Consider the following 14603-nt stretch of genomic DNA (forward strand, 5'->3'; position numbering starts at 1 on the left):
TGAAGGGGTTAGAGAGATTAGTTATTCAAGGAATGCACACATCTGACAGAATAGCAGCGATTTGTTTTTAATATTGAAAAGTTCATTAATGAAAGACTACATCGTAGTTTTGAAAGCTGTGGTGCCCATCACAGAAGAACAATGTGTTATTTGGGTTTTCTGTGTTTCTTCCACGTAGTTACCAATGCCCTTCTTGACCACCGTGCCAACAATTTACTCTTCTCAAGGTTATTTGATTTTTACATGTCGAAGTTTCTCTAACTTCCCTTTGAAAATATAGAGGTAATACTATAGGTTATTTGTAAATAGTAAACTTTAAAAAGTCCTTTCTTTTGTAATGTACTTTCAACATTTTGATGATGTCAGCACTTATTTTTTAATGAAATCTATAGACAGCAATATCAATGTTTTTAATTAATTTTTTCCTGCAAGTAAACAAAGGCAGATAGTATATTTACATTTAGTCATAGATTTTTTTTTAAACAAGAAGAAGAAATTTGAATTTTAGTTTGAACTGTGATTGGCAAGATTTGAATTTGGGCACTTCACAGAACTGCAATGCAGTACGTATGAATGTCATCAAATGTGCATGTGACCTCATTGCTTCAATTTCTTCATAGTGAGCATACATAGTAAAAGTGCATTGTGAAGACCATGCAACACTTGGTGTAAAGTTTTTGGGGTAAAAACTCGTATGACTTTGATTTACTAAAAAAAAAAAAAAAAGGACAATATGTTACAGGAAATATTTCCATTGTGTCATTGTGTTTAAAATGGATCTCAAATCTTTTTACTTGGTTCATAAGATGCTCATTTGTCTTGACTTTACCTGATTCTCCAGCCTCATGCACCACCATTGTCTCCTTATTTCTCTAAACTCAAACCATTTTAAGCCTTAGTTCAGCAAACTCCATAGAACTTACTACCAAAGAAGAAATTCTGTCTGTGTCTATGCTCACCAGTGATGACATTGGCCACATGTGTCTGTTGAGGACCTGAAATGTGACTAATATGACTGAAGTTGAATTTTCAGGTTCTGAAATGCAATTTGATTGGACACATTTTCACTTTCCTCCTCTGTGTTGTACAATTTACATGTCTGTTGCCTCTATATTTAATTCATTGGTTGTTTTATAAAAGCCCCTTTGTACTTCTTTGGTGTTAAATTTTTGCTTTGCTTTTCAGTGAAGCTCCTTATCCTTATTCTGTCTGTCTTGTATGATTATCTAGCAGAATACAGTATTATAGGCTTGAAATATTTTTTTTTTTTTTTTTTTTTTTGGTTCTTTAAAGATCTCTTGTTTCCTTCTTGCCTGTAAGATTTATACTAAAAAATCCATGGGCAGTCTAGCTGGTATTCTTTCTAAGTTATTGCTTTTAATATTCTCCATGCTTTTAATATTCTGTCTTTGTCATTGGCTTTGACAGTTGAATTATGTGTCTTAGAATGTATAAGCTTATTATTATTATTATTATTATTATTATTATTATTTTGCAGGGAATTACAGAGGGAGCTAGCTTCAGGCTTCTATTGGTGACTATTCAGCTTTCCCAGCACCATTTGTTAGAGACTTTTCTTTCCTTATTTCATAACAATAGCTCCTTTATCATGAATTAAGTACTAGAATTGTGATTCTGTCCCAGTGGTCCATGTTCCTCAGTTTAACCCAAGAGTATTGTTTTAATTTACTATTGCTTAATAGAATAGCTTAAAGTATTGGTAACATGAACCCTCTGTTTCTCTCCTTTTATTCTCAGTATTACTTTTCTATTCGAGGCCTTTTTTCCATGGACATCTTAATATTTTAGTTTAATTTATTTGAAAAATATTGTTGGTATCTTGATGAGGATTGTGTTAAATTTATGTACCACTTTTGGTAGAATAACCCTTTTGTTTATAATGATTCTTTCCACTCATGGACATGTCATATCTTGTAGTTTTCATTTTATATGTCCTTCACCTCTTGGTTAACTTGGTCCTTCACTATTTAATTCTTTTTTAAGTGATTGTGAATGGAATTGTTTTCTTAATTTCTTTCTCTTTTATTCATTATTTGTATGTAAAATGCAACAGTCTATGTATTTTGATTTTTTGACATGCCACTGTTATATTTATTTATTGTTTTTAAGAGTTTTTGGTGCAATATTTAGATGTTTTTAGATATAGTATTAACTTCTGCTAATAGTTTCACTTACTTTCCAACGTGGATTCCTTTACTCTCCCATTGTTACCTGTTTTCTCTAATTAAACCTCTAATGCTAAATTAAGCAATCTGGTTCCCCATCTTAAAGGAAAACTTTTCAATTTTCACCATTAAGCTTGATATTGGTTGTAGTTTTGTGATAAATGACCTTTATTATATTGAAGTAGGTTACTTCTGTTCCTATCATGTTTACAGTTTTTATTATAAGTGTATGCTGAATTTTAGTAAATTCTTTCTCTGCATCTGTTAATATTATCACATGATTTTTTATCTTTACTTTTGTTGATATAATGTATTGCAGTGATTGATTTATAGATGTTAAATAACTCCTGTATACCTGAGTTAAGTTCCATTGAGTGTGCTATATAAAAATTGAAAGATATGGTTGAATTTGATTTGATAATATTTTGTTGAAGATTTCTGTATCAGTATTTATCAGGGATCTTGCTCTACAATTTTCTTGTGCTATCTTTATCTGGTTTAAGAATACTGTTGACATTGTAAAATATTTAAAGTATATTTCCTTGGATTTTTGGAAATAATTTGTAAAATATGCTTCCAAGTTTTTTGTTAAAGGTTTGACATAATCACTTACAAATCATGCAGTATTGGACTTTTGATTTTGGGAAAATTTTTATTGCTGTTTCAATTTCTACGATTGTGATCAGTTTCTCAATTCTCCTGTGTTTTTCTTTGTTTAGTCTTTGTTAACTATATTGTTCTAGAAATCTCTCTGACTCAAGGTTGTCATATTTATAGGTAATAGTCACAGGAATCTCTTATGATCTGTTACATTTTTATGCCATCTGTGGTATTTCCACCTCTTTCATTTCTAGTTGTTTATTAAATATTTTCTCTCTTCTTTTTTAGCCTAACAAGGGCTTAGATATTTTGTTTATCTTCTCGAAGAAACAACCCTGTTTCATTGATCTTTTGTAGCTCTTTTTGCTTTCTATTTCATTTATTTCCACTCAAGTTTTTATTATTTTGTTTGGAATTCTTCGCAGACTTTGGATCAGGAAGTCTGCTTCATTGCCCAGATTAAGATGATACTGAGCCGTTGTTCCTAAAAAACAAAAAACAAAACAAAACAAAACAAAAACACGCCTTTTTCTCTTTTTCTGTTTCTTCTCCTTCTGGGACCTCAATAGCACAGATATTATTTCTTTTTAGGTTATCTCAAAGAGCAGTTGTTTTCATTTTATTATTACTTTTTAAAAATTTTCTGTTCTGTTGTATTTTTAAATGTGATTATTAGAATTCTTGATTTCTTAGTTCTAATTGTAGGAAGTTAATTTTTCTAGATCTTTGTGGGTTCCTATTTTACATAGTCCAATTGTTTTTTCTTAAATTAGCAAGCATTGTGCAACTGTTAAACTTTTCAGTCAGCCTGCTGGACTGATTTCTTTCAAGGTCATTTTGCTTCTGCATTTGTGATATGTTCTTCTGTATCTTAATTTTTGATTATGGGTTTTCATAGGGAGTTTTCTTAATTAATTGGCTTTGTGTCCCTCCTACAAGAAATTGGGTATGACCCAATTCCATTCTTTAGGTGTTAGCATTTCACAGTGACCTTTGCATCTATTTAAATGACTAGACAACTAGTCCAGGTAAGGGGTAATAGGTAGGATGGAACTAAAGCTTTAGGGTTTTGCAGTGTCACTTCTAGTGAGCATCAAAGTTTCAAGCTCCTATTATGTTGCTGATACTGAATTTGATCAAGACCTAATGGTGATAGCTAGTTGTGGTTCTACATATACCCCCTGGGGTGGGAAATTGGGTGCCGAAAGATTAACTTTTCACATGACTGATAGCAGGTGGTGTTGATGCTATCAGGACCTCAACCTGGTCTCTTCACAGAGGACTCCTCTTAGGCTGTGTGAATTTCCTCCTAACATGGTGAGTTCCAAAGCAAGCAAGAATACCAAGAGAGCTAAAGTAAATGTACATTACATTCATTAGCTGCTTCTTATCCTTTGCAATCAGGCAAGAGGAATGAGAAATGAGAAAATAATATCTAACTGGTACTACTACTGATCTGATATTAATAGTTTCTGGATTTGAAAAATGGTAAAAAGTTTACCCTTTCTCAGACCCTCCCTGGTGGCACAGTGGGTTAAAGCACAGCACTAAGAAGCTAAAGCCACTTCCGCAAGAGTCGGATCCCGCCTGCCCTGAGGTAATTCACAGGGCATAGCAGACCTCTCCTGACTGGCCCGCTGCTCCCCTCAGCAGTGTACTTGTAAGTCCGCCTCTTTTGCTCCCCACTCTGTCTCTGGTGAAGCCTCTCACCACCCCTGCACCTCTGGCCTGTACCCCAGTTTTGTATGCACAAGTTAAAAAAAAATTGCTCTTTCTCTTCTGGGGCTATTCTACGGCCTTTTAGAATACCCACTCTGATTTGAAACTCCTTTCATTATTCTAGGATACAAATGCTACCTTTCTAACTGGTCCCCTTTAAATTCTTACTTTTGCTCATTTTCTGGTGGTACAAACCGCAAGCGTCTTTGGGGGAGATGGCTTTGCCCTGGCATTCCAAATTAATGACTCAATCTTAGTCAAATTTAAACTTTTTCAAGGTGGTTCCTTCTATTTATCACTGATAGAAGTGAAGTTTTCTTGCACTGTAGCTGCTGTGTTGTTGTGCTGTCACAAACAGTTTCACTTTTCAATTTGTCTAAGAAGAAATCAGTTTTCACTGTTCAAATTATGGAAGATTTCCTCAAACTTTTAAGAATATCCATAAACCTCTCCCTTGCCCCTATATGAGCCTCAGGTGGGTAATATTTCTCCTCTTTAGTAGAAACACAAAATACTCCAGCAACTTGTACCTTAAAGGTTCTCTCTAAAATGGAACCTTCTTCATATATAATCTAGACATAGTAGACTAGGTATAGATGCGGGGCCAGGGATAGCAGAACTAATTTTTGTCAACCATATTAACAAGTTCTACATACATATATTCTGGTACTACATAAAAGAAGTGGAACTTAAAGAGCTTAGCATGTTTAGTACTGAGAAGCAAGTGAGATCACAGCATCTCAATTTTATACTCTGTAACAAATGCACTTTGATAAAATATTAAAAAATTCATTTATCTTAAGATCACATATTTGGGTACCGAAGAGTGCAGTTATATAACTAGGTGATGTCAATGATTAAAAGACTGTAAAGACATCCACCTTTCCAACATTATTCTCAAATCAGCTCACAATACTGAAGGTATATTTCCAGTTGGCAAGTCTTGCACTGAAGTATTCAAGTTCTTATAATATCATTATGGTAGCTTCAGTTTTGCAGCACTGTGTGGAGTCTGGAATAAAATTAGTCATTGTTTCGATGCAGTCAATAAAATAAGTTGAGCTCGTGGTATTCACAAAGCAGGCATGTGTAACCAGCACATCTGGCAGTGTCTGAAATGTAGGTGAATCCCCAAAGACAGAAATTCAATTTCCTCCTAACTTGTAGAGAGGTGAACTGTACTGCTATAGTCCATGGACCAGAAAGAAAATTCAAAAATTTTAACTGAGAAAGGCTACAATAGTGTATCTTATAAGTCTTCAAATCTGAAATAACATGTGCCTTAAACCTGGTCTTTGATATACAAAATGCATATTGGGACAATGCTACTGGCTCTCTGTTAGTGAAGAGAAGAGTAAGATGATTTCCTCCATCCCTCACCCCCAACAAGGGGATTATATTTTAGTTGGGAGGTAAGGAACATAAAGATTCAACTTGTGTCTGGACCAGCTGAAAATAAAATAAAAGCAAATATCTAGTACAACCTTGGGTTACTCAATGGACATTTAATAAATATTTGTTAGATAGCTATATAGATAGATAATTGATAGAATGATCAATAGATCAATAGATAGATAGATTATTTCAGGGCATCAAGAGAGTGTTTTGAAAAGCTCTTATGAGTCAAAAAGGAGGTTCTGAGGTTTTATTTGACCATAGATTAGGATCAATTAGGTTTGATATGATTGAAGTATGATGAATGAAATTATTTTGCTTGGATATGACAGATTTCACTCTTTCAGTGACTTCAATAGTAGAAAAGATTGACTCACTGCCTTGGGAATGAAATAGATGGAGGAAAGGAAGGAATAAATCAGGTGAAGATGAAAACCCTCAGCTTGGGGCTGTCTTTATATTTAACCAGAGAATCACCACAGAAGCTCTCCCACTCTGATTTTCAGGTTAATCTGCCAGACACAGCTCATAAGTGGGAGTGGAGGCAGGGCTTTGTTTTGTTTATTTTTAATTTTGATTTTTTCTTCAATCTTTCAATACACAGGTGGTAGATCTGGCCAAGGGCTACAACTGAAACTGCTCTTCTTTTAAGTTTTGAAGAGGAGAAGAGTTTACTTAGCTTACTTAAAATTATTGTTTTCCCTAAATAAAACTCAGACTTTAGAAAAGAGAATTTGAGCAATAGAGAAGTGGAAAAGTCATGGAGGGTGTTTGACTTAACCAGTGTGGAGGGCCATTGCTTAAGGGAAATACAGTTGAGACCTTCTAGAAAGGAGACAAAATAATATTTCATTGTAGTGAAAATAATTCCATGAAGAAGCACCAACTAGCACCAATTAGCTGTATCATTACCATTGTACAATCAAGGTGGCCTAAAATTTTAGCTGCTTGGATTCCTAATGTTGTTAACCTTATTGTTGATTTTCTTTCCTAAATGTATTTCCCATTCTTTAAGTATCTAATGGATAGAAGTCTTCCAAATATCAAACCTGAAATAAATTCTTGCCTCTTTAATTCTACATTATACATTTTTTTGCAGAAAAAGTAATTTGAAAGTTTTTCTTTATATTTCCATTCTCAAAAATATATTCATTTAACATGAAATTTTACTGAATAATAAGTTTGTGCATACATACCTTTGCACCCCTGCATCTGACAGTTCATTTTCTTGGCTATGTAGACCTGTTTGAGAAATCCTGGTATGTGAAGCTAATTGGGAAAATGCCTTCCTCCCTTAGACAAACACTCCATCCTTCCCACTCATGTGGGTTCTTGATTTATGTTGAAGTATTATTCTAATATGTGTATATGTTAAAAATGGTCCTGTTCAACAAAGCACTGAAAAGTTGTATGGTTCTTCTTTATTCATGTGTTGATGTTTATTTGAATTTGTGTATTGGAACCTGCATCCCTGTGGTATATTTTAGGTTATAAATTCTTAGAGGACAGAAATTGTTCTCTCTGATTAACTTTGTATATCTTCCAGCATGGGTCTATGTATATACAAAAACTTAATGTATTCAATCTGTTGAAAAATTGCTGGGCCTGGGATTCTTCAAGGGTAAAATTGTATTCTATGATATTTTCATTTAAACATGGAATTCGTCCAGACTGATTCTGATTCTTTCACAAAGCTGTCCTAATGTAACATTATGTATGGAGGAGAATAAAAGCAAATGATCTAATTTCACCAACAAGTAAGAACAGGGAGGGAATAATATATATATATATATATTATATAAATTATATACATGTAATATAATATATGTATGTATGTATGTATGTAACATATCTGCCGTGTGACAGGTAATTTCACTGCTTTCCACAGGTTACTTGTAAAGGATAAAATAGTATATATGAGAGTTCATAATATTTAGAATATACTTGCTTGAGTTTGAATTATGGCTCTGCTAGTAACTAAGCTAAATAATTTTGAATATTTTGCTTGACTTCTCTTAAATTCTGTTTGCAATTTTAATAACTAGCTTAGAGCATACAATTCTTACAAGAATTATAAATGGATGTATTTGTTGTCAAGTAAAAGTTGAACTCATTTGGTAAAGGAAGAAACAGAGAGCAGAGTGTTACTGACGTACCTAAGCTCCCATTGCAAATGCCTAACAGGTTTTCTTTTATAAGTCCTGTGAAAATTTAAAAGCTAAATATTATTATTATTAGAATATATATATTTTTTAACTTGGCTTGTAGATGTGATCTTGCTGAGTTCTTAACCCTGCATGAGAGACAGTCATGATATCTGACTGGCAGTTGAAGGAGAAACTACACTGAGATGTTTGCCATTGTGTTAGTTAAGATGAGATTTGGTTGTACTAAAAGAAGACCCAAGACAAGAGTGGATTTAAAAAGCAGGAGTATGCTTCTCTCTAGGTAAATAAATAGTCTAGAAAATGGTGCAAAACAGTGGGGATTCACACTAGTCCTAGCTTATGTTCTGACACTAAATCAAACTCAACTCCCACCTTGTAGTATATAATAACTGTTCCTTGTCCAGTCTACCCAGACAGCAGGAAGAAGTCAGGAGAAGACATCCTCTTACCCACTAGGGCCTTCTGGATAGTTGTGTCTGCCACTTCTCTTACAGCAGGTTGGTTAGAATATGGTCATGGCCACACAAACAGCAGAAGCTGTGCTGTCATGAACACAAAAAGGCTCTCTAATGAGGAAAATAATAGTTACTGGAGGACAACCATTTACTTGAAAATTTTGCATTTGTAAAACTAGTTCAAATGAAGTTGTTTCTTTTTTACTAGTTCTTAATGCTTTCAATTTGTTTAAAAAGCTATTTTCTTTTTCTTTTTTAAATTCAAAGTATTTTATTTTTTAAGAATTATTTATTTATACATACAAGAACTGTGGGGTAGGCCCATGGTGCAGGGGGTGAAAGAATCCACCAGAAACAGAGTAGGGAATAGACCAGGCAGATCTACTATAATACACTGCTGAGGGGAGCAGTGGGCAGGTCAGGAGAAGTCAGCTGTGCCAAGTGTCACCCCCCTGGCCAGAGATTGAACTTGTGCTGCAATGGCTGCGGAGAATTTCATAGTGCTGTGCTTTTTTTTTTTTTTTTTTTAAGATTTATTTATTTGTGCATACAGAACTGGGGTACAGGCCAGAGGCTCAGAGGCGGCGAGAGGCTTCACCAGAGACAGAGTGGGGAACAGAACAGGCAGATTGACGAAGTACACTGCTGAGGGGAGCAGCGGGCGGGTCAGGAGAGGTCTGCCGTGCCATGTGGTCACCTCCGGGGCAGGCGGGAATTGAACTCATGCGGAAGCGGCCCTAGATTCTCAGTGCAGTGCCTTAACCCGCTGCGCCACCAGGGAGGGCCCATAGTGCTGTGCTTTAACCCATTTAACCAGGTTTCATTGATATTTCAAAAAATAATTTCATTTTTATCCTGTAGTGGAAAATTGGATTTTCAATTATAATTCATTCAAAGGGATATATAAAAACCAGAATTATATTTAGTAGTAAATATGTCATCAAAAGAGCCCAATATTAATTGAAGTTTTACATTAAAATATGAGGCATACTAAAATTATTAAATTATTTAAAGAAATGGCTAAGAATTATAAGCAGTTTTTTTTTGTGATGCCATCCACATATTTTTTCCCCACCACCATCCGTTTTATCTCCTTTACCCTTCCTCTCTCCTCCCTTATTAACCCAGTTAGTAATCCTTTAAGTAACATTCACAATTATTTACATATTTAATATAAACTGGAAGCTAGACTTGGTTAAATTCAAGCTAAATGTTCTGGGCTATTGCTTATCCTTCTTTATTCACCTTTTTATCTTGGTCAAATAGCCTATAGTAAGTTATAGGCTATGGTACACAGAAGATGCTAAGTGTTCTGCCAATAAGTGAATAAATAATGGATATTTGAGGTACGTAGTATAGTAATAAGTATCTCTCCAAGGTGAAAAAACACTTTAACTTTGATTTTTTGTGATTTTAGGGTGGCTCTGTTTCCCATGCCCAGTCATTGGGAAGTCAAAGATACTCATTACAAAGCCCTTGCAGAAAGCTCAGTTTCTCAGACAGCCTAAAACTCTGGGTACTTGTTAGTAATTTATGAACAGAAAAGTCCTGTTTAACTTCCCAAGTATTTTCCTTATTCCTTCATTACTCTCATTTATCTTTTGACTTTTGAAAAAACAAACCATTCCAGAAGAATAGTTAAGCTGGCTTTTATGAAAACCTAGTGGTAATCATTGCCCTTTTAAACTATTTACTTTTGAGTCTACCCAAAGTCTGGTAACCCAACATTAGAAGCTAAAGTATAGATGTAACATAAAAATGTTATTTTCTCCGTTTTTCAAATAAATTGCTAAAGGTTAGAAATAAGGGGAAACATGAGATGATTAAAAGTCATCCATAATTACCTGATAATTTATATAATTAAAAAACACGTCAATGTATTTCTCTAGAGTTGTCATTTACCCCTTCTCTTCCTCCCTCATTTCTGCCCTATACTTCTCTATTTCTTCCTTTGTTTTTTAATGAGATAATGTTGGGTTATACCATTGTTAGCAATCTGACAGCACTGTCAACCCCTAGGCCCGTCAAAGTATTGATGCCTTAGTGATTACATGGCTTCTGGCAGACATAGTGAAAATCTCCTCTGGATTCCTCAGTTCTACAATCTGTTTTCCAGGGTTAAATTTTTAAGTTTGGCCTGAACTATTTAATTAGTTTCTATAGACCCCACCCAGTGATACCATCCAGTATTTATCTTTTTATTTTTGACATATTTTCTTTATCATAGTCCCTTCCAGCTCCATTCATCTTGCCAGGAATGGTATGAGTTTATCTTTTTTGATTGAAGAACAGTATTCTATTGTGTATAAATAGCATATCTTCTTGATCTACTCATCTATCTGGGGGCATTTAGGTTGTTTCCAGATTTTGGTCATTGGAAATAGTCTATCTATGACCATGCCTCCCTGAATGCAAATGATCAGTTCTTTCTTCTTTAATCCCCTTATCCAATATATAAAAATGGGTTACTTTGGGATATAACTTGGTATATTCTTACTGGCTAAACTATCATACACTATTAAGTGTTATCTGATAAATTATTTAGAGCACTATCATGTTTTACAGTATGACTTCAGTATGATCCGACATGTGCCTATTATAAGGCATTTCCTTTTGGCACATGTTTCTATGCAATGCTACAATAAACCCCTTAGCATATGACTAATTGATAACTTTCTAATTCCCTTCACTATATTTCTGGCTGTGGAGTTTACATGTCAAAAATACATCACCTTTGAGAGAGATCATGAGATCCTAAAGAATAGATCACCAGGGATGAGCTTACATCACCTGTGAAAGACTGCAAATGTGTCTTTGCATATTACTTTCTCCAAAGAGATTCAGGTTACACATCTGGCGTGTGTGAGTGCTAGTCCCATCATACCACCCCATTTTGATAGTTATAGGAGTTTTACTGTATTTCAAACTGTATTTGTGAAAAATAATAGCTACTTACAGCTTTAATTTGTTAACTATTTTATTGAGAACACAAATACACATAAACAGCTATAAGGGAGAAATAAAGGCCTTTTCAAATCTAAAGGGGTTTGCTAATATTCCCAGCCACCCCTGGAGATGTTGAAAGGAGCAGTCCTATCTGAATCAAAATGAAGAAAATTCACAAGAAGTATTAAGTATATAGAACAAACAAAATAAACCACAGGGAATAGGGAAATTTATAAATAACAATTGTTATTAACATATTTTTCCTTATAAAGGATGCCATGAAACAATAGAGAATACTTTTTTAAATTCTGTGAAGGAAGAAGTTTATAAAACTGGACTTCTGTGTATTGCCCAGACAGAACTCAAACACCAGTCTCAAAGAATTACTCAAGTGTGTTCTCACAGCAAACAATAATAAAACAGAAAAAAAAAGTATGCAGGGTTTAAGAAAAGAGGTAATAGAAGAAATGAATAAGACATATTTCTAATTATGTGAAAAATTACACTAAATGTCTTGGAATTAAAAGTGAAGAAATAATATATTGCCAGTGTAAGAATATACTGTTCATATATATATGTGTGTGTGTGTGTGTATATATATATATATGTGTGTGTGTGTGTTGATATATATATGTGTGTGTGTGTACATCATATATATGTGTATATATGTATGTATACACTCATATAATATAAACACATATATAGTACATAAAATAAGGCAACAATATAATAGTTTAAAATAACATGTACTAAATTTATACATGAGCAGATAAAATTGGGATGATGGGAATAAGTATATGGGAAGACTAATATTCTCTATTTTAATCCAGGAAGAGGATATTGAGACTGATTAAAGTACCATTCTAGATACAGTTTTTAAAAAGGTGACTTTAAATATTCCAAGAATTATGATGTTTCAGCTGCAATAATAAAAAGTATAACTCAAAATAGCCTAGATAAAGGGTTATCTACCTTATTTGCTATAAAGAAGTTTCAGAGCCCTCCCTGGTGGTGCAGTGGGTGGAAGCCCAGCCCTCTGAAGGTAGAAGCTAGCTGCAACCACTTTAGCACACTATCCCCAGCCTGGGAGGTGACCCACATGGCACAGCAGCCCTCTCCTGTCTCTCCTGCTGCACCTCTCAGCCGTGTACTTTGTCATTCTGCCTATTCTGCTCCCGACTTTGTCTCTGGTGAATCCTCTCACGACCCTTGAACCTCTAGCCTGTACTCCCAGTTCTTGTATGCATAAATAAATAAGTATTTAAAAAACAAAAAGAAGTTCCAAGGTAAAGCAGCTACTTGGTTTATTCATTTGGTGGCCTAAACATAACCTAAAGAACTGAGCTGCTACAACTTTTCATTCTGCTGTCCTCAGAGTATGGTTTATCTTCAGATTTGAAGACAGCTAGAAAAGGATCTCAGCTTTTTTTTTTTTTTTTTTTTGATAATCATATCCATTTAGGACAACACATTGTGAAAGAACAGAGTTTATGTCTCTTTGTGTGTTTTTATGTCTTTCATCAATGGAAAAAATGTTTTCCAGTAATTCCCAAGATTTAGTGTCACTAGATATTTATTATCAAGGTACATGTAAAAAGATCATTTATAAAATTTATTCAAGTGTGTGTGCCAAATACATGAAGATTAACCTGAATTCATAACATTTACTGTTTTCCAGGCACCATTCTAAGCTTAAGCCAGCAATCTTAACCATTATAATTGCTAGGTCACAAAGAAATGGGAGATAAATTCTTCAACACAAATATTATACTAAGCATGATATCCAACCACAGTGTGATTAAATTAAGAATTAGGAACCAAGAGAAATAAAAAATATCAATCCACATAAAATTTTTAAAACACCCTATAAATCATTCCAGAATTAGAGAGAATAAAAATTCAAATAAACTATTTAAAGATGAAACATGATGAGAACATTACAAGTAAAGGGAAAAAGCCTTGTGATTTGGCCAAAATGGTTGCTAAGAGAAGAAATAATGACCTTAAATTCATTTATTAGGAAACAAGAAAGATTAAAACCAAATGAGTCTAGTATTCAACTTAAAGAGCTGGAAAAGTCTATAAAAATAAACAAAATGTAAGCAGGAGGGAAAAGTTAGTAAAGATAAAAGCAAAAATTAATAAAATAGAATACAAGCCACAAGATTAAAGAAAGCAGAATTGATAATAAGACTAACAGTTGTTTCTTTGAAAATAATAAACCATCTTCAGCAAAGCTGAGGGTGAAAATTGAACTTAAAACCATTCTAAGAGAACCAGAACAGTACTAAAATAATCAACTTTTAAAGAAAAGTCATTTTTTAGGAAAATGTAAATTTCCAAGAAATTCCAGAAGATACCAAAATCCTGGTTTGATCAATACTCATAAAAAAAAATTAGAAAGTTATTCAATGATCTGCCCCTTAATAAGCTCTAGGAGCTTATTAAGACACAGAACAAGAAAGACTTACCAAAGCTGTCAGCCACGTAGCTCTTGGACACATATTCATTTTATAAGGAAAAAAAAAAAGTTCCAGCTCATGTATGTATAAATTAAATGTCCAAAAAGAATAAAACTGAGCAATCTAAACCCAACAGTGTATCCATAATGATGGAGAGAGTTTTAAAGGAGAAAGTTTTAAAGCAGAAGTGGTTTAAACTTAGGAAATCAAAAATGTGGCTAGATAGCTAAAGCTAATGATAAAAGAAAAAAAACGCATGGTCAGTTTGATTCAATGGGTTATTTTTGACATCAAGCATAAGGAAAATTCCATGATAAAATATATCTGTTAGAAAGTTTTTGTAGATTAGGTGAAAATTGGAAGAATTCTAATTAAATAAAAATAGTAATATTAGTGGTAGTTTTAATTACAAAGAGAATTCATGTTATTGCTCAGAATTTCTCATGAGTTATCTAATTTACTCTTCTCACCATCACTTTGTGATAAATATTATCATTATTATCAAAGCAAAAATATTACAAATGAGAAAATTAAGATAATGGAAGGCTTTTATTAATTTTTTAATTCTCTAACACTACTGTTGTATTAGGTAATCTCGTAAGTCAGGAAAAAGAATCCAGACAGTTATGTAAGATCCTTAGATTTATTTATTTTTAAAGATTGATTTATTTA

Source organism: Condylura cristata, unplaced genomic scaffold (assembly GCF_000260355.1).
Source record: "Condylura cristata isolate star-nosed mole 26May11 unplaced genomic scaffold, ConCri1.0 scaffold00002, whole genome shotgun sequence".
NCBI classification, from domain to species: domain Eukaryota; kingdom Metazoa; phylum Chordata; class Mammalia; order Eulipotyphla; family Talpidae; genus Condylura; species Condylura cristata.